Genomic DNA, 22,498 nt, shown 5'->3' with positions numbered 1-22,498 from the left:
GTTACTTTTGCCACGGTTACCATTACTTCCATACTAGTTTGCTACTAAATACTTTGTTGCAGATATTAAGTTATCCAGGTGTGGTTGAATTGACAACTCAACTGCTAATACTTGAGAATATTCTTTGGCTCCCCTTGTGTCGAATCAATAAATTTAGGTTGAATACTCTACCCTCGAAAACTGTTGCGATCCCCTATACTTGTGGGTTATCAACGATCCTCCCATCAGGATAGACATGTTACAAACAAATCCTTTGATGACCCCGTTCATCCTCTTGAACAGCATCATGTTGTGAAGGATTGTCGGCCTGAGGTCGATGATGTCATCCATGATGTGGACACACAGATGCACCATGATGTCAACGTGGGCGGGAAGTACATCTCAAGCTCACATAGTATGACAATGATCTCTTCATGTAGCCTTCGGAACTGCTTCACACTGATGGACTTTCGAGAGATAACATCGAAGAAGTTGCACAGACCAGTAAGCGTGTCACGGACGTGCTTCTCCATTATCCCTCTAATGGAAACCGAGAGTATATGCGTCATCATCATGTGACAGTCATGAGACTTCATCCCGCTGAACCTTTTCTTCTTGGTGCCTAGAAATCTGCTTATCTTCCCACAGTAACCAGAACTGACTTTGATTCCCATAAGGCACTTGATGAATTGATCAATCTCCTTCGCACTTAAGGTGAAGCAAGACAAGGCAATAATTCTCCTCCTTCTTGTTGACTTTTCTGCCCCTTTCCCCCGCCTCTGTCTCCGTCGACTTTTTACGGTGGAGATCTATCCTGATCTCCAAATCTTCCAAGTCTTTCCTTGCCTTCGGGCCATCCTTGGTCTTCTCCGGCATGTTCATCAGTGTGCCAAGCAAGCTCTCGAGGACATTCTTCGTGATATGCATTTGATCAAGGCAATGAGGCGTGTCGTGATTGGGCCAATACTGCAAGTCCCAGAAAACATACCTCGTTTTCCATACCTTCAGCAGCGGCTCCGACACCTTTTTCATTTTTCCTGGCACAGGGCAGTTTTCCCAGTTTTTCAAGAGCTCGTTGATTTCGGCCCCGCTCCTCTTATGTGGAGTTCCTCGATGCTCAGCCAAACCATTGAATAGATCTCCCCGAGTCATCCTTCTCAAGCCATCTATGATGCCCCATGTGCACAATTTACCCAGATCCGCCATCTTTCATTGACGTAAGCTGCTGAGACGTTGTATCATCCATGCACCTCGTGCATCCGCAGTATCCATGGCACACCTGGCCTGAGGTGTACCTGTAACCGAGATATTCATGCACCATCGTCATCAGTGCGGCTCTCATATAGAAATACTCTCCTTTGTTGGCATCCCATGTCCATGCCAGTGTTTTCCATAACGTGTCTAGCTCCTTTTTCAAAAGCCCCATATACAGGTTAATATTATTTCCTAATTGTTTCGGCCCTTGAATCAACATGCTCATGTGTATGTAGTTTGTCTTCATGCACTTCCATGGGGGGAGGTTGAGGGAGTCCTGGATTATGGGGTCCTCGGGGAGCTGGCCTATGTGACATGGGCCGACTGATGGGCAGTGAACATACAAGAAAGAAGGCCTTCTCTCATGTCCGGATGGGACTCTCCTTTGCCTGGATGGCAAGCTTGGTGTCCAGATGTGTAGTTTCCTTTCTCTGTAAACCAACTTTGTACAACCCTAGTCCCCTCCGGTGCCTATATAAACTGGACGGTTTAGTCCATAGAGGCAATCATAAACATACATGCTAGACATCTAGGGTTTAGCCATTACAATCTCGAGGTAGATCAACTCTTGTAACCCCTATACTCAGCAAAGTCAATCAAGCAGGAAGTAGGGTATTACCTCCATTAAGAGGGCCCGAACCTGGGTAAACATCATGTCCCCTGCCTCCTGTTACCTTCGATCCTTAGACGCATAGTTCGGGACCTCCTACTCGAGATCTGCCGGTTTTGACACCGACATTGGTGCTTTCATTGAGAGTTCCACTTTGACATCGCTAGAAGGCTCAATAGCTCCATCGATCATCTACAACAATACCTCCTTGACAGAGACTTTTCTCCCCGGCCAAGTTTTTGTATTCGTCGGCTTCGCACTGCGTGCCAACTCGATTGGCCATCTGGAGTAGATCGACAGCTACGCCCCTGGTCATCAGATCAGTTTTGGAAATCTGAACTATGTCGCTGATATCCGAGGAGACTTGATCTTCCAAGGGTTCGCAGCCCCAACCACCGCTCTAGCCTCAGATCCGAAGCGCAATGCCAGGTCCGAAGACAGGAGTTTAGAGCCCGCCGGACTCTCAGCATCTATAAAGCTTGACACTGGAGAACCAGAGGGGATCGTGTCACCCGCAGGCCCGGAGTTACGCCAGGCTCCCTTTATCATCATTAAGCTGGACTCGCCTCCGGACACTAGCTCCGAACTCTCGAGGTCCGCATCATATGAGATTGGCATGCGAACTTCTATCCCACCCAGCTCCACGGACTCTCGCTTCCCCGTCCTAACCTCACTCTTAAACGAGGCCCTGGACTTAATGTGATCTCTCGCCATTGCAGAAGAATCACTGCCGAACTACGCCCAGCCCATAGTAGGGGCTGAGAGCGGGGAATTTTACATCCCACCCACCACCCACTTCATAGCCACTATCGAGGACTTAACCGACATGCTCGACTACGCTTCCGAAGACATCGACGGTATGGACGACGATGCCGGAGAGCAAAGCCAGAACCCGCTGTTCACCGGACACTGGACGGCCACTTCCACATATGACGTGTACATGGTGGACACACCCAAAGAGGATGACGGCGATGGTGGGAAGGATCCAGTCGAGGACAAGCCTTCTGAGGCACCACCAAAGCATCGACATCAGCAGCGTCACTCAAAATCGCGTCGCGACAAAGACAGCAATATCGGCACCGGAGACAATAATACTCCAGAGAATGCCGAAGACCAAGAAGCCCCTATTGAGCCAACATCCGAACAGGACAATTGGGAGGATGGGCAAGTTAACCCCGACGATCCTGCCGGGAACAAGGGCTCGGAGGGTAGTAACTATCTACCGATCTCCGAAGAGGATGAGAGCCTCGGCAACGAAGATTTCATCATGCCAGATGAACCCCCTCGAACAAGAGCGCTTTAAGCACCGGCTAATAGCCACTGCAAGAAGCCTGAAAAAGAAGCAGCAACAGCTCCAAGCTGATCAGGACTTACTCAATGACAGATGGACTAACGTCCTAGCGGCCAAGGAATACGGCCTCGAACGCCCAACAAAGAGTTACCCAAAGCGCAAGATGCTACCCCAATTCGACGATGAGGCCCTAGAGCCTATACCGCCAACGCATAACGCCGCCGATGGATAGGACCCACCACCACGTGGTCCGGACAAAGCGGCAACTCAAGCCGAACACCAGCCCGCACCACCCTGCCGTAGAGGCCGAGAGACAGTGGCTGCAGGATACACTTATGACCTACGACGGGACCTGGACAATAGAGCCAGTCACACTAGATCAATATATGGATCAAGGGGGCGTGCCCCAGCGTGAGAAGACGGCCATTAGGCCTAGCGCGACAAGCATAACCTCACCCAGGCCAAAAACCGCATACGGACTTCATCCGAACTGCATCGTGACGTTGCCCGATACAGAGGCGCTGCACACAGCCTATGCTTCACCGATGAGGTAATGGAGCACCAGTTCCCAGAAGGGTTTAAACCTGTGAACATTGAATCATACGATGGCACAACAGATCCCATAGTATTGATTGAAGACTTTCTTCTCCACATTCACATGGCTCGCGGTGACGATCTACATGCCATCAAATACCTCCCCCTAAAACTTAAGGGAACAGCTCGGCACTGGTTAAACAGCCTCCCAGAAAACTCTATTGGAAGCTGGAAAGACTTGGAAGATGCCTTTAGAGACAACTTCCAAGGCACTTAAATCCGTCCTCCGGACGCCGATAACCTCAGTCACATAGTCCGGCAGCCCGGAGAGTCAGCTAGAAAATTGTGGACCAGGTTCCTAATTAAAAAGAACCAATTTGTTGATTGTCCGGATGCCGAAGCCTTAGCAGCTTTTAAACACAGCATCCGCAATGAATGGCTGGCTCGACACCTCGGCCAAGAAAAACCGAAGTCCATGACAGCCCTCACAGCACTCATGACCCGCTTTTGCGCGGGCGAAGATAGCTAGCTAGCCCGTAGCAGCAACAGTACCAGCGACCCTGGCACTTCTAAAGCCAAAACGGCAATGGCAGGCCCCGACGCAACAAAAACAAGCGTCGAAGCAACAATGACAATGTCGAAGACACGGCGGTCAACGCCGGATTCAGTGGCTCCAAATCCGGTCAGTGGAAGAAGCCATTCAAAGGTAACAAAGATGGTTCATCTAGCCTGGACCGAATACTCAATCGACCTTGCCAGATTCACGGCACCCCCGACAAGCCTGCCAACCATACCAACAGAAGTTTTTGGGTCTTTAAACAGCTGGTATGTTAAACACCGAACATAAGGGGGAAGGGTCGCCCAGCGAGGACAATGACGAGGAGCCTCGCCCACCGAACACAAGGGGACAGAAAAAATTTCCCCCGAGGTCAAAATGGTGAACATGATATACGTTACTCACATCCCCAAGAGGGAGCGCAAGCGCTCGTTGAGGGACGTCTATGCGGTAGAGCCAGTCGCCCCAAAATTCAACCCATGGTCAGCATGTCTGATCACTTTCGATCGCAGAGACCATCTAACCAGTATCAGTCACGGAGGTTCATCCATGTTGGTCCTCGACCCAATTATCGATGGATTCCACCTCACAAGAGTCCTCATGGACGGCGGCAGTAGTCTTAACCTACTCTATTAGGACACGGACCGCAAAATGAGAATTGACTTGTCAAGAATCAAGCCCACCAAAACTACCTTCAAAGGAGTAATACCTGGTGTAGAGGCCCGCTGCACGGGCTCAATCACATTGGAAGTCGTCTTCGGTTCGCCGGACAACTTCCGAAGCGAAGACTTGATCTTCGACATCGTCCCTTTCCGCAGTGGCTATCATGCACTGCTCAGACAAACTGCGTTCACTCGTTTCAATGCAGTCCCGCACTATGCCTATCTAAAACTCAAGATGCCAGGACCATGCGGTGTTATAATAGTCAATGGAAACATGGAGTGCTCCCTCCGTACTGAGGAACACACTGCGGCCCTCGCAGCAGAAGTACAAGGTGGCCTTATCAAGCCAAACCCTACGTCGGCTGTCAAGCCCCTGCACACTATCAAACGAGTCCGGACAACCCCGCAGAACGACAGTCCAGCTTGTCAGGAGCTCGATTAGTAATTCGGCCTCCGTCTGAGCCCCAACCGAATTGCGGCATATGTGCCACACGTACATAACTGCGCACTAAAGATACCATGGGCAAAGATGGAGGCATATCAAAGATAAATTCCACAATACGACTCGACCCTACCTGGACCCTCATATCCTCTTTTTTCTTATTTCTGTTTTTAGGTTCCTTACAACCCACATCACCTTTTGATGGTGCCAAGGGCCCTTTTTTCAGGCCCCTTATGAAAACCCGATCATTGATCCTCTCAAAGGATCATACACCAAGGTGAAAAGCAGCGCAGACGTATGGCAGAGTATCTAAAGGATCTTTAAAGATCACCTCTTCCTTTTTAAGGACCTGTACACAGCTTTCCCTTGTGCTCGACATGTAAAACAGCCTCGATGCTTATAGCATTATCTGTACAAATACGTTTTAACGTATCAATCAGACTATAACGGAAACAATTTTTTACCCAATCTATTTGGTGCTGGCTTATTTCATAACCTGTATTCCCTCTTTTTTCGTCTGATTGTCATGTACACCTCGGCACGACTTAAATCGCCACGGGCTCCATTCAGCCACGTACATTTCTTAAAAATAAAATAAGTCCAAGCACTTTTATAGTACAATTCGGCGTCCCGAATATAGCATTATTGTTGGGGAACATAGTAATTTAAAAAAAATCCTACGCACACGCAAGATCATGGTGATGCATAGCAACAAGAGGGGAGAGTGTTGTCCACGTACCCTCGTAGACCGAAAGCGGAAGGGTTAGCACAATGCGGTTGATGTAGTCGTACGTCTTCACGATCCGACCGATCCAAGTACCGAACATACGGCACCTCCGAGTTCAGCACACGTTCAGCTCGATGACGTTCCTCGAACTCCAATCCAGCTGAGATTGGAGGGAGAGTTTTGTCAGCATGACGGCGTGATGATAGTGATGATGTTGCTGCTGACGCAGGGCTTCGCCTAAGCACCTCTACGATATGATCGAGGTGGAATATGGTGGAGGGGGGCACCGCACACGGCTAAGAGATCAAGAGATCAATTTTGTGTCTCTAGGGTGCCCCCCTGCCCCCGTATATAAAGGAGGGAAGGAGGAGGAGGCCCACCCTAGGAGGGGCGCGCCAAGGGAGTAGGATTCCTACTCCTAGTAGGAGTAGGTTTCTTCCTTTCCTAGTCCAACTAGGAGAAGGGGGAAAGGAGGGGGAGTGGAGAAGGAAGGGAGAGGGGGGCCGCCCCCAAACCCCTTGTCCAATTCGGACTGGGCTTGGGAGGGGCGCGCGCCACTTCCTGGCTGCTCCCTCTCCTTCCCACTAAGGCCCAATAAGGCCCATATACTCCCCAGCGAATTCCCGTAACTCTCCGGTACTCCGATAAATACCCGAATCACTCAGAACCTTTCCATATCCGAATTTAGTCGTCCAATATATCAATCTTTACGTCTCGACCATTTCGAGACTCCTCGTCATGTCACCGATCTCAACCGAGACTCCGAACTACCTTCGGTACATCAAAACACATAAACTCATAATACCGATCATCACCGAACTTTAAGCGTGACCCTACGGGTTCGAGAACTATGTACACATGACCGAGACATGTCTCCGGTCAATAACCAATAGCGGAACCTGGATGCTCATATTGGCTCCCACATATTCTACGAAGATCTTTATCGGTCAAGCTGCGTAACAATATACGGTGTTCCCTTTGTCATCGGTATGTTACTTGCCCGAGATTCGATCGTCAGTATCTCAATACCTAGTTCAATCTCGTTACCGGCAAGTCTCTTTACTCATTCCGTAATGCATCATCTCGTAACTAACTCGTTAGTCACATTGCTTGCAAGGCTTTTAGTGATGTGCATTACCAAGAGGGCCCGGAGATACCTCTCCGACAATCGGAGTGACAAATCCTAATCTCAAAATACGCCAACCCAACAAGTACCTTCGGAGACACCTGTAGAGCACCTTTATAATCACCCAGTTACGTTGTGACGTTTGGTAGCACACAAAGTGTTCCTTCGGTAAACAGGATTTGCATAATCTAATAGTCATAGGAACATGTATAAGTCATGAAGAAAGCAATAGCAATATACTAAACGATCAAGTGCTAAGCTAACGGAATGGGTCAAGTCAATCACATCATTCTCCAATGATGTGACCCCGTTAATCAAATGACAACTCATGTCTATGTTTAGGAAACTTAACCATCTTTGATTCAACGAGCTAGTCAAGTAGAGGCATACTAGTGACACTCTGTTTGTCTATGTATTCACACATGTACTAAGTTTCCGGTTAATACAATTCTAGCATGAATAATAAACATTTATCATGAAATAAGGAAATAAATAATAACTTTATTATTGCCTCTAGGGCATATTTCCTTCAGTCTCCCACTTGCACTAGAGTCAATAATATAGTTCACATCACCATGTGATTTAACACAAATATTCACACCTATATGTGATTAACACATATAGCTCACATCGTCATGTGACCAACACCCAAAGGGTTTACTAGAGTCAATAATCTAGTTCACATCGCTATGTGATTAACACCCAAAGAGTACTAAGGTGTGATCATGTTTTTCTCGTGAGAGAAGTTTAGTCCACGGGTCTGTTACATTCAGAGCCGTATGTATTTTGCAAATATTCTATGTCTTCAATGCTCTGCATGGAGCTACTCTAGCTAATTGCTCCCACTTTCAATATGTATCCAGATTGAGACTTAGAGTCATATGGATTAGTGTCAAAAACTTGCATCGACGTAACCCTTTACGAAGAACCTCTTGTCACCTCCATAATCGAGAAACATATCCTTATTCCACTAAGGATAATTTTGACCAATGTCCATTGATCTACTCCTAGATCACTATTGTACTCCCTTGCCAAACCAGGGCAGGGTATACAATAGGGCTGGTCCATAGCATGGCATACTTTTATAGAACCTATGACTGAGGTATAGGGAATGACTTTCATTCTCTTTATATTTTCTGCCGTGGTCGAGATTTGAGTCTTACTCAATTTCACACCTTTGCATCACAGGCAAGAACTCTTTCTTTGACTGTTCCATTTTGAACTAATTCAAAATCTTGTCAAGGTATGTACTAATTGAAAATCTTATCAAGCGTCTTGATCTATCTCAATAGATCTTGATTCTCAACATGTAAGTAGCTTTACTGAGGTCTTTCTTTGAAAAACTCCTTTTAAATATCCCTTTATGCTATCCAGAAATTCTATATCATTTCCAATCAACAATATGTCATCCACATATAATATTAGAAATGCTACAGAGCTCCCACTCACTTTCTTGTAAATACAGGCTCCTCAAAAAAGTCTGTATAAAACCGTATGCTTTGATCAACTCATCAAAGCGTATATTCCAACTCCGAGATGCTTGCACCAGTCCATTGATGGATCGCTGGAGCTTGCACATTTTGTTAACACCTTTAGGATTGACAAAACCTTCTGGTTGTATCATATACAAAACTTCTTTAAGAAATATCCATTCAAGGAATGCGGTTTTGACATCCATTTGCCAGATTTCATAAAATGTGGCAATTGCTAACATGATTCGGACAGACTTAAGCATCGTTACGAGTGAAAAAATCTCATCGTATTAAACATCTGAACTTGTCGAAAACCTTTCGCAACAAGCCGAGCTTTGTAGATACTAACACTACTATCAGTGTCCATCTTCCTCTTGAAAATCCAATTATTTAACATGGCTTGATGATCATCAAGCAAGTCAACCAAAGTCCATACTTTGTTCTCATGCATGGATCCTATCTCAGATTATATGGCCTCAAGCCATTTCGCGGAATCTGGGCTCATGATCGCTTCCTCATAGTTTGTAGGTTCATCATGGTCTAGTAACATGACTTCCAGAACAGGATTACCATACCACTCTGGTCCGGATCTTACTCTGGAAGACCTACGAGGTTGGTAGCAACTTGATCTGAAGTTTCATGATCATCATCATTAACTTCCTCACTAATTGGTGTAGGAATCACTGGAACTGATTCTTGTGATGAACTACTTTCCAATAAGGGAGAAGGTACAATTACCTCATCAAGTTCTACTTTCCTCCCACTCACTTCTTTCGAGAGAAACTCCTTCTCTAGAAAGGATCCATCCTAGCAACGAATATCTTGCCTTCGTATCTATGGTAGAATGTGTACCCAACATTCTCCTTCCAGTATTCTATGAAGACGCACTTCTTCGATTTAGGTTCGAGCTTATCTGGTTGAAACTTTTTCACATAAGCGTCGCAGCCCCAAACTTTAAGAAATGACAACTTTGGTTTCTTGCCAAACCACAGTTCATAAGGCGTCGTCTCAACGGATTTTGATGGTGCCCTCTTTAAAGTGAATGCAACTGTCTCTAATGCATGACCCCAAAACGATAGTGATAAACCGATAAGAGACATCGTAGGTCGCACCATATCCAATAAAGTGTGGTTACAACATTTGGACACACCATAACGCTGTGGTGTTCTAGGTGGCGTGAGCTGTGAAACTATTCCATGTTATTTTATATGAAGGTTAAACTCGTAACTCAAATATTCTCCTCCACGATCAGATCGTAGAAACTTTATTTTCTTGTTACGATGATTCTCCACTTCACTATGAAATTCTTTGAACTTTTCAAATGTTTCAGACTTGTGTTTCTTTAAGTAGATATACCCATATCTGCTCAAATCATCTGTGAAGGTCAGAAAATAACGATACCCACCATGAGCATCAACACTCATTGGACCCCATGCATCGGTATGTATTATTTCCAATAAGTCACTAGCTCGTTCCATTGTTCCGGAGAACGGAGTTTTAGTCATCTTGCCCATAAGGCACGGTTTGCAAGCATCAAATGATTCATAATCAAGTGATTCCAAAAGTCCATCGGCATGGAGTTTCTTCATGCGCTTTACACCGATATGACCCAAACGGCAGTGCCACAAATATGTTGCACTATCATTATCAACTTTGCATCTTTTGGCATCAATATTATGAATATGTGTATCACTACGATCAAGATTCAATAAACCATCAACATTGGGTGTAGGACCATAGAAGGTTTTTATTCATGTAAACAGAATAACAATTTATTCTTTGTCTTAGATGAATAATCGTATCACAATAAACTTGATCTAATCATATTTATGCTCAACACAAACACCAAATAACATTTATTTAGGTTCAACACTAATATCAAAAGTATAGGGAGTGTGCGATGATGATCATATCAATCTTGGAACCACTTCTAACACACATCGTCACTTTTCCCTTAACTAGTCTCTGTTTATTCTGTAACTCCTATTTTGAGTTACTAATCTTAGCAACTGAACAAGTATCAAATACCCAGGGGCTACTATGAACACTAGTAAGGTACACATCAATAATCTGTATATCAAATATACCCTTGTTCACTTTGCCATCCTTCTTATCCACCAAATATTCAGGGCATTTCCGCTTCCAGTGACCATTTCCTTTGCAGTAGAAGCACTCAGTTTCAGGTTTTGGTCCAGCTTTGGGCTTCTTCACAGGAGTGGCAACTTGCTTGCCATTCTACTTGAAGTTCCCTTTCTTTTCCTTTGCCCTTTTTCTTGAAACTAGTGGTCTTGTCAATCATCAACACTTGATGCTCTTTTCTTGATTTCTACCTTCGCCGATTTCGGCATCACAAAGAGCTCGGGAATCGTTTTCGTCATCCCTTGCATACTATAGTTCATCACAAAGTTCCAGCAACTTGGTAATGGTGACTAGAGAACTCTGTCAATCACTATCTTATCTGGAAGATTAACTCCCACTTGATTCAAGTGATTGTAGCACTCACACAATCTGAGAACATGCTCACTAGTTGAGCAATTCTCCTCCATCTTTTAGTTATAGAACTTGTTGGACACTTGACATCTCTCAACTCGGGTATTTGCTTGAAATATTAACTTCAACTCCTAGAACATCTCATATGGTCCATGACGTTCAAAAACGTCTTTGAAGTCCCGATTCTAAGACGTTAAGCATGGTGCACTAAACTATCAAGTAGTCATCATATTGAGCTAGCTAAACGTTCATAACCTCTACATCTGCTCTTGCAATAGGTCTGTCACCTAGCGGTGCATCAAGGACATAATTCTTCTGTGCAGCAATGAGGATAAACCTCAAATCACGGACCCAGTCCACATCATTGCTACTATCATCTTTCAACTTAGTTTTCTCTAGGAACACATATAAAACATAGGGAAGCAATAACGCGAGCTATTGATCTACAACATTATTTGCAAAATACTATCAGGACTAAGTTCATGATAACTTAAAGTTCAATTAATCATATTACTTAAGAACTCCCGCTTAGATAGACATCCCTCTAATCATCTAAGTGATCACGTGATCCAAATCAACCAAACCATAACCGATCATCACATGAAATGGAGTAGTTTTTAATGGTGAACATCACTATGTTGATCATATCTACTATATGATTCATGCTCAACCTTTTGGTCTCAGTGTTCCGAGGCCATATCTGCATATGCTAGGCTCGTCAAGTTTAACCTGAGTATTCTGCGTGTGCAAAACTGGCTTGCACCCGTTGTAGATGGACGTAGAGCTTATCACACCCGATCATCACGTGGTGTCTGGGAACGACGAACTTTGGCAACGGTGCATACTCAGGGAGAACAATTTTATCTTGAAATTTAGTGAGAGATCATCTTATAATGCTACCGTCAATCAAAGCAAGATAAGATGCATAAAGATAAACATCACATGCAATCAAAATATGTGACATGATATGGCCATCATCATCTTGTGCCTTTGATCTCCATCTCCAAAGCATCATCATGATCTCCATCGTCACCGGCATGACACCATGATCTCCATCATCTTGATCTATATCAATGTGTCTTCACATGGTCGTCTCGCCACCTATTGCTCTTGCAACTATTGCTATCGCATAGCGATAAAGTAAAGCAATTATTTGGCGCTTGCATCTTATGCAATAAAGAGACAACCATAAGGCTTCTGCCAGTTGCCGATAACTTCAACAAAACATGATCATCTCATATAACAACTTATATCTCATCACGTCTTGACCATATCACATCACAACATGCCCTGCAAAAACAAGTTAGACGTCCTCTACTTTGTTGTTGCAAGTTTTACGTGGCTGCTATGGGCTGAGCAAGAACTGTTCTTACCTACGCATCAAAACCACAATGATAGTTCATCAAGTTAGTGTTGTTTTAACCTTCTCAAGGACCGAGCATAGTCACACTCGGTTCAACTAAAGTTGGAGAAACTGACACCCGCCAGCCACCTGTGTGCAAAGCACGTCGGTAGAACCAGTCTCGCGTAAGCGTACGCATAATGTCAGTCCGGGCCACTTCATCCAACATTACCGACGAACCAAAGTATGACATGCTGGTAAGCAGTATGACTTGTATCGCCCACAACTCACTTGTGTTCTACTCGTGCAGATAACATCTACGCATAAACCAGGCTCGGATGCCACTGTTGGCGAACGTAGGAATTTCAAAAAAAATCCTACGCACACGCAAGATCATGGTGATGCATAGCAATGAGAGGGGAGAGTGTTGTCCACATACCCTCGTAGACCGAAAGCGGAAGCGTTAGCACAATGCAGTTGATGTAGTCGTACGTCTTCACGATCCGACCGATCCAAGTACCGAATGTACGACACCTCTGAGTTCAGCACACGTTCAGCTCGATGACGTCCCTCGAACTCCGATCTAGCCGAGCTTTGAGGGAGAGTTTCGTCAGCACGACGGCGTGATGACGGTGATGATGTTGCTACAAACGCAAGGCTTCGCCTAAGCACCGCTACGATATGATCAAGGTGGAATATGGTGGAGGGGGCACCGCACACGGCTAAGAGATCAAGAGATCAATTTTTGTGTCTCTGCGGTGCCCTCCTGCCCCCGTATATAAAGGAGGGAACGAGGAGGAGGCCGGCCCTAGGAGGGGCGCGCCAAGGGAGTAGGATTCCTACTCCTAGTAGGAGTAGGTTTCTTCCTTTCCTAGTCCAACTAGGAGAAGGGGGAAACGAGGGGGAGTGGAGAAGGAAGGGAGAGGGCGGCCGCGCCCCAAACCCCTTGTCCAATTCGGACTGGGCTTGGGAGGGGCGCGCGCCACCTCCTGGCTGTTGCCTCTACTTCCCACTAAGGCCCAATAAGGCCCATATACTCCCCGGCGAATTCCCGTAACTCTCCGGTACTCCGATAAATACCCGAATCACTCGGAACCTTTCCGATGTCCGAATATAGTCGTCGAATATATCAATCTTTACGTCTCGACCATTTAGAGACTCCTCGTCATGTCCCAGATCTCATCCAGGACTCCGAACTAACTTAGGTACATCAAAATACATAAACTCATAATACCGATCGTCACCGAACTTTAAGCGTGCGGACCCTATGGGTTCGAGAACTATGTAGACATGACCAAGACACGTCTCCGGTCAATAACTAATAGCGGAACCTGGATGCTCATATTGGCTCCCACATATTCTACGAAGATCTTTATCGGTCAAACTGCATAACAATATACATTGTTCCCTTTGTCATCGGTATGTTACTTGCCCGAGATTCGATCGTCGGTATCTCAATACCTAGTTCAATCTCGTTACCGGCAAATCTCTTTACTCGTTCCGTAATGCATCATTTCATAACTAACTCATTAGTCACATTGCTTGCAAGGGTTATAGTGATGTGCATTACCGAGAGGGCCCAAAGATACCTCTCCGACAATCGGAGTGACAAATCCTAATCTCGAAATACGGCAACCCAACAAGTACCTTCGGAGACACCTATAGAGCACCTTTATAATCACCCAGTTACGTTGTGATGTTTGGTAGCGCACAAAGTGTTCCTCTGGTAAACGGTAGTTGCATAATCTCATAGTCACAGGAACATGTATAAGTCATGAAGAAAGCAATAGCAACATACTAAACGATCAAGTGCTAAGCTAACGGAATGGGTCAAGTCAATCACATCATTCTCCAATGATGTGACCCCGTTAATCAAATGACAACTCATGTATATCGTTATGAAACTTAACCATCTTTGATTCAATGAGCTAGTCAAGTAGAGGCATACTAGTGACACTCTGTTTGTCTATGTATTCACACATGTACTAAGTTTCCGGTTAATACAATTCTAGCATGAATAATAAACATTTATCATGAAATAAGGAAATAAATAATAACTTTATTATTGCCTCTAGGGCATATTTCCTTCAATTATATGCATCGGCTCTGAATCATGTCTTTGGTCAATAGTTGGGTTGCCCGGCTCCTGTGGTTTCTGCCTTACGTTCCACTTGTTCGGCTAAGTTAGTAAAGGGAGAACTACTGCGATTGTGTTTCTGGTTTATCCGGATAAATGCCTTAGTAGAGAAAGCCGAAAACTGACTGTCATGATGCGGCGAGAGCTGGTCAGCTAATCGGTGACTAAGTATAAATCTCTTGCGATTTTTTCATGTTACGCGAAGGACCGGTCTTCACCTGGTCAGGCGGTTACAACACCCAAGTTCAGATAATTGAAAAATATCAGGGGCTGCACCTATAATCCTATTTTCAAACTCATATGGCTAAGTGAGAGTGATAAAGCCGCATAGTCTGATTGCCTAGTTCGCCGCACTAATACCTCCTTCAAGGACCAAGACGTTGGGTTAAGTGTGTTCATGTGCTATTCCGAACACCCCCGTACTACCTACATGGGGGCTGAAGCCGGCGACTGGCCAACTCTCAGATACCATAAACGGCCGCATGGGAGGAAAATCATTTGAGATAAAAACAAGCAAAAATATTATACAAAAGCCTTGTTTTCATAATACAAAGTTCGGGCAGCACAGATACATTCATTCAAAAATGATGTCCTTCGAACACTAGCCCTCTACAATGTAGGATCCTTCCAGGACTTCATCAAAATAACGCTCCGGCGTGTGGTGCTACTTGCCTACGGGCGGTCCCTCGGTTGCAAGCTTGGTAGCATTCATCTCCTCCCATTGCACCTTGACATGGGCGAAGGCCATCCGGGCACCTTTGATACAGACTGGCCGCTTTATAGCATCAAATGACGGCACTAGCTGCTTCACGAGCCCGAAATAACTGTTGGCTATGGGTTCGGCTGGCCAAAGACGAATTATAACATCCTTCATGGCCAATTCGGCCACCCTATGCAGTTCGGTCAGCCGCTTCAGCTGATCACTGAGGGGCACTAGATGCTCTGGCGCAAGGTATTGCGATGAGAACATCTTCTCCGTTGAGCTCCCCTCTTCGGCTCGGAAGAACTCCGTAGCATCAGCAATACTCCGGGTAGATCCGCAAACGCTCCTGGAGAACTCCAAATGCGGGTCAGTAAGATGTACTTTCTCCTTACAAATTTGCTCTGCGTATTAAAGACCCTACCCACCGTGATTTGCTTTGCCTCTTGGATCTCCCAGCAGGTGCCTTGGGCTTCAACTCGGGCCTCCTTCGTGCTTTGGAGCACTGTAGCAAGTTCAAAGTCTTGATCCGACACCTTGCGCTCCAAGGACTCACATTTTCTTATAGCATCCTTGAGCTCTTGCTGGAATTCATCCAACCTCACTTCATGTTTTAGGTGGGCGACTTCTTCCTCCTCCGCCTCCTTCTTGGCTTCGGCCAGAGCGCTCTTGAGGGTCTCGACCTCAGACGCACAACTATGAGCACAATTATAATACTCATTTAGATAACAAATCAGAACTCATATCATTTCAGATATGTTTCGTATCGCATACCTTGTTTTTCCTCCAACTTCTGCTTTAGTTCGGACACTTCGGTGGCGTGGGAGGTTGCCAATAACATCGAAGCATGTTTATCCAAATAGACATATATGTTATCACCCGCGAAGAATGATTCGATCCTCTGTTTGGCCTTTCTTCACGAACGCCGAACATAGTCTCAGGGGCTACTATCTATACACAGGCATTCCTTTTACATATACAAACAGCCAAAACAATATATTACATCACATACCCCAAAGCCTGTTAGAAGGCCGGTATAGGCTTCGTTCAATCCATTTTTAGCGGACCGAACTTTTTCAACCACCGTACCCATAAGGGTATGATGTTCCTCCACAATGGAAGCACTCTGAAGCACTTCCACTAGAGTGTCCGGCGCCTCCAGATTGACAAAGGTCGCTGGTGGACGTGGTGCGCCCCCTTCTTTCGAAGGAGGCTGCTCGCCCGATTTCGGAGCCGTGTGGATCTCCGGAATAATATTCAGTCTGGGGCCGAATTGGGCATGGCACCCGTCGCCGGTCTCCATGGGGGGTGGTTCCCTCCTCTTTTCGGCAACAGAGGTATTGCCCTCTGCCACCAACTTCACGGCCTCCCGCACCTCCCCGTGATCTGGAGGTTCTTCTGGACAACACTTTGGCGAAGAGGCCTGCGGAGGCGACTCGCTCTCCATCATGTTCGGCCCCAGCGAAATCCTAGAGGAGTATGATCGTTGGTGGAGATCACGAGCCAGACTGCAACGCGCAATTCAATATGTCAGAACCACAAGACATTAAACCGAATATATGTACGGTGTCTTTGCATACTTACGATCCGGCCAGGGGCTTCGGCCTGGGGTGCCACTCGGGGGTGGCGTCGGCGTCCGATTTGGAATCATCTGAAAGGGAGAGTTTCCCCTTCATGGACGCCTCCGCATCTAGGTCCATGGAAGTCGCCCTTTTCTTCTTTCCTCCCTTAAGGGAAGAATTGCTCTCTTCCTCCTCTTCATCTTCGTCATGAGAGGAGAGAGTCTCGGTGTCTTCGAACACAATGTCCGAGGTGCCTTTACGGCGGAGGCCACCTCTGGTCTCCTTGCCCTTCTTATTGGCCTTCTTCTCTGGCGCCTGATACGGCGCCGAAACCAGCATCCTCGTCAACAGAGGAATGGCTGGATCTTCGGGTAGCGGAGTCGGACATTGGATCTGCTCTGCCTTCTTTGTCCAGCCATGTGGGAAGAATGGAAAGCTCAGTATACAACTTGTATTTACAAATTAAGGTCATCAGAAAACTTACAGGAGTGGACGGATGAGCCCAGTCAAGGCCGAGGTCTTCGCTCGTTTTCGGCCACGACTTCTGAGCCTTGAAAAGCAGCTTCCGTATGTCTTCATGCGTCATGCCGAAGAACCACTGCAGGGTCCAAGGACTGGCCGGGTCGAATTCCCACATATACAGAGTCCGGCGTTGGCAGGGAGAATTCAAAGAAAAAGCATCACCTGGATCACGCTGGCAAGACTGGTGTTCTTGTCTATCATACCCTTGACGTGCTTCTGCAGCATCATCACCTCGTCGGACGACGCCCAATCTAGGCCCTTGTCGAGCCATGATGAAAGCCGCATTGGAGTCCCGGACTTGAACTCAGGAGCGGCGGCCCATGTGGCATCACGAGGTACCGTGATATAGAACCACTCCTGCTGTCATCCCTTGACGGTCTCCACGATGGTCCCCTTGGGCCAGATGACGTTGGGAAGATTTCTCACTATGGCGCCACCGCACTCTGCGTGTTGATAATCAACCACCTTCGGCTTCACATTGAAGACCTTGAGCCATAGGCCGAAGTGGGGGAGATGCGGAGGAATGCCTCGCACACGATGATAAATGCCGAAATGTTGAGGATGGAATTCGGGGCTAGATCATGGAAATCTAGTCCGTAGTAAAACTAAGACCGCAGATGAAAGGATGGAGGGGAAACCCTAGTCCGCGAAGGAAATGGGGGATGAACACTACCCTCTCATTACGCTCCGGGGTGGGGATGATATGCTTCTTGGCAGGAAGCTGGTGGGCTATGTCTGCAGCCAAGTACCCTGCTTCCTGGAGTTCCTCGATGTTCCCCTCTATAATAGAGGAAGCTATCCACTTGCCCTGTGCTCCAGATCTGTACATGGCTATAGTGTTTGGTCGTGATGGAAAAGATTGAAACTTGGGTGATGGAGCTCGAGGGCAGATGGGCTGAGGAGGAAGAAGGCGTGGGGTAAAAAGGCGGATCCTTATCTTCTTATAAAGACAGTGGATATCAAGCGTCCCCCCACAAGCCTTAAAACTCACCTATTCCCAAGGGGATGTGCGAGCGGCACGATTGGATTACTCAAACCCGTATTGATGAGGATCCCGTGATAAGGGTACACAATCTCTACTTTGACAAGACGTGTTAGTGGCAGTGCCTCGAAACACGAAGCGGGGGCTGTAAAATGGTTCAGAATAATAACAAGGCCAGGACATAATGCCTCGCCAAAAAAATTGCCAGTGGACGTGACTTACTATGTTTTGAGTATTTTGGCCCTTACAACTTAGGGTTGTAATTATTAAACAGAGCCACATACAGCTCTTATGTGCGGAAGACTGCTTTGGAGTATTCGGAGAAGGAACCCACCTTGCAATGTCGAAGACAATCTGCCACCGGATACATCATTATTGAAGCCCGGTTCAGGGGCTACTGAGGGAGTCCTGGATTATGGGGTCCTCGGGGAGCTGGCCTATGTGACATGGGCCAGACTGATCGCCCGTGAAGATACAAGACAGAAGGTCTTCTCTCATGTCCGGATGGGACTCTCCTTTGCGTGGATGGCAAGCTTGGCGTCCGGATGTATAGTTTCTTTTCTCTATAAACCGACTTTGTACAACCCTAGTCCCCTCCAGTGCCTATATAAACCGGAGGGTTTAGTCCGTAGAGGCAATCATAAACATACATGCTAGACATCTAGGGTTTAGCCATTACGATCTCGAGGTAGATCAACTCTTGTAACCCCTATACTCATCAAAGTCAATCAAGCAGGAAGTAGGATATTACCTCCATTAAGAGGGCCCAGACCTGGGTAAACATCGTGTCCCCTGCCTCCTATTACCTTCGGTCCTTAGACGCACAGTTCGGGACCCCCTACCCGAGATCTGTCGGTTTTGACACCGACAGAGGTTGTACATCCGTACAAAGATGGGCCATGTGATGTGGTTGGTGTTCTAGTTTCCAAAAGGATTCATGTCATCGGTACTCGCACCAAGCACGACGTTTCTTGCATCTTCTGTGAAAAATCCATATTCAACGTTGAATGCTCTCCACTAGCTAGCATCTGTGGGTGTCCCGGCTTCGGAGCATCTCCATCGTCTGGCTTATTCCTCTCTATGTGCCAGCGCATGAGCTTTGCTTCCTTAGGATCTACAAAATACCGCTACAGGCGACGAGTGATCGAAAAGTACCATACAAATTTCTGAGGAGCTCTCTTTCCTGCCTTCTTGTATTGAGAAGCATTGCACACTGGACAACTGGTTTTTTTCCACGTGCTCCCCCCGATAAATGATGCAATCGTTGATGCATGTGTGGTATCTAATGTGCGGCAGATCAAGAGGGCAAACGATTTTCTTGTCCTCCTCGACACTAGTAGGACACAGGTTCCCCGCGAGAAGAACTTTATCATGTAGGTACTTCAAATGCTCATCGAGGCTTTTGTCTGTCCATTTATTTTTGGCCTTCGTCTTTAGAAGTTCAAGCGTGAAACTCAAGCGGGTCACCTCGGGATAGCAACCGTCATACAATGGAGTCTTCGAGTCTAGTTCAAGTTGCACCAGCTTGGCCTCCTCTCTAGAAGCAGCTCTGTCGCTAGTCGTACTCTTGCAAAGGAGGTATCGAACATGAGGGTCCTACACGACTGAACTTAGTAGCGTTGAGGACGGCGGCATGTAGTATACCACCTCTTCTCCACCATGTTCGAACTCTACTTCGCCGAGTCTGGAATATTCTCCGCCGCCACCATGTCCGGACTCTTCCCGCCACCATGTTCGGCGCCGTCATCTTCATGTCGATCGGTCATCTCTTCGTCTAGCCCCATTTCGTTATTCCCTACCATGTGGACGTTGACGGTGTCCTGGACTAGGGGGTACTCAATGCGTCATCTCCCGATTTGTTAGATTGGGCCGAGGACCCCCATGGCCATATAGTCATGGGCCAGTCCGGATGGCTGCCGCATACAAGGAAGATTCCACAAGACTTGGTGATCAAGACAAGGACTCCTCCCCCACCGGCGTATTCGGCTAGGACTCTTGTTATCCTAGGCCTCTGGTGCATTATATAAACCAAGGTCAGGCTAGTCGATAGAGATATATACAATAATCATACCATGGGCTAGCTTCTAGGGTTTAGCCTCTCTGATCTCGTGGTAGATTAACTCTTGTACTACCCATATCATCAATATTAATCAAGCAGGAGTAGGGTTTTACCTCCATCGAGAGGGCCCGAACCTGGGTAAAAACATCGTGTCCCTTGTATCCTGTTACCATCCGCCTAGACGCACAGTTCAGGACCCCCTACCCGAGATCCGCCGGTTTTGACACCGACATTGGTGCTTTCATTGAGAGTTCCGCTATGTGTTCGGCAAAGGTCGATGGCTCGCCTGCAGATCAACTGCGACTTCAGCATCTTCATCACCAGCTCGACTGGTCACCTTGGTTCGACCGAGGACTGCGCCCTACCTTCGATCGTCATGTTTGGATGAGTGCCTTCATCAACATCAACTCCGATCTCTATCAAGATCATGGAGGAATCGTCCAGGGAGCCTGGGGCTCGACGTCAACATTGCCCTTGGGCGACCGTGCTATTTTTCTGGACAACGAACTTGTGTCCGCCGGCACCGCCTCCTCGAACGTCGGTTCGACGATTGCTTCGGTGGAATAGTGCGGAATTGAATCTACAACAACCCTGGAAAGTTTCGTCGAGTTCCGATGGAGGAATCTCCGGCAATCTCCGATATACCGGAGCCGTGTTGAATCTGGACGAGAATCCGGACGAGTTTGGAGCGGGGTGTCTAGCATCTAGCTCGGACGTCCTTTGGAAGATCCAACCGTTGATCGGATGCGGAATTCCTATATCTACCACCTCCCAAAAGTTCAGGTCGATCCGACCGTCCAAACTCCAGGAACCTTCCGATTAGTGCATCACTTTTCGGATCTGTTTTCTGCGCGAAAACGAATCCGACCCGAGTTCGTCTTTTTTATGAACGGGGATTCGGACATCCTTTTGAAACGAAGTTTTGTATGGGGTATCGTGTTTTGTTCCCGAACACATCCCACTAACCTTAAAATCTTTTGAACATGATCTTCAACATCATGCTGGTGTCAAACCAGTCCGGCAATATTGCTCCACGGCTGCCGACCTGCGCTAGACACGTCGTCACTTTGTTGAGTCGTGCTCAACTTCTTCGTATCATCATCTCGGCAATCCAAACAAGAGTCCGGCATCACGAAGGATAAATCATCACCAACATCGCCGCCCCACGGATTACACGGAGCGGGCACACCTGCATCGCTGCACGGTCACTTCATCAAGCCGGCATCGACCACATCATGACCTGCATCGGCAGGGCCGCACTGTTGCTTTTTCAAGCTGGTGACCATCACGCCGACCTACTTCGACTCATCGGCTGACACCAAGGCTTCATCACGTTAGTTGGACCGGGGGCTTCATCATCTCTTCATCAACCTACTCCGGAGACTTTGGCATCGCTGGTCGACCAGCTCCGTCACGTTAGCTGGACCGAGGGCTTTGCCTCGGCGAGCCAACCTTTGCCAGCATCGCCATGCCGTTGCTTTATCGCCCATCAGGCGATAGGTGTGCGGATCGAGTCCCAATTTTGGGAATCACCTTTCTTCGGATTGCTACAACAAATAAGCCAGGTGCTATTAATCCTGGTATTTTTTTTGTTTGGGTTCATTTTTTCCAACGAATTATTACTCTGGTTTGTCCATCATATGTACGCAGGTCTATCAAATGGTGGCCGCATTAACGACGGTCTCATGGTGGTTCGGTCAGTTTCCGTACATAGTCCGGCGAGCGCCGCATCCGGAACTCGAACCGACCGGTGAATTCAGGCCTTGCCATGCCTTTACCGCATCACGCCGCCGCCCTGCATCAACATTGACTTCGGTGCCAGGCCATATTTCATTTATTTACTCACTTTGCATAAATTATTTGTTATGTAACGAATTTTTTATATTATTATTACTATTATCTCTGGTTTGCACTATTTTTTGTGCACAGGTAAATGATCCAGCCGGACTATATCCTTTGGCGGCACCTCGGCTGGACGGGGGGCTTCGTCAACACTTCATTACCCCATGCTGGGGACTTCGGCGTCACCCTGCCGTCCTGCATTGCCTGTT

The sequence above is a fragment of the Triticum dicoccoides genome, chromosome 5B, assembly GCF_002162155.2.
Source record: "Triticum dicoccoides isolate Atlit2015 ecotype Zavitan chromosome 5B, WEW_v2.0, whole genome shotgun sequence".
Classification (NCBI taxonomy): domain Eukaryota; kingdom Viridiplantae; phylum Streptophyta; class Magnoliopsida; order Poales; family Poaceae; genus Triticum; species Triticum dicoccoides.
This window is presented reverse-complemented; position numbering follows the sequence as displayed.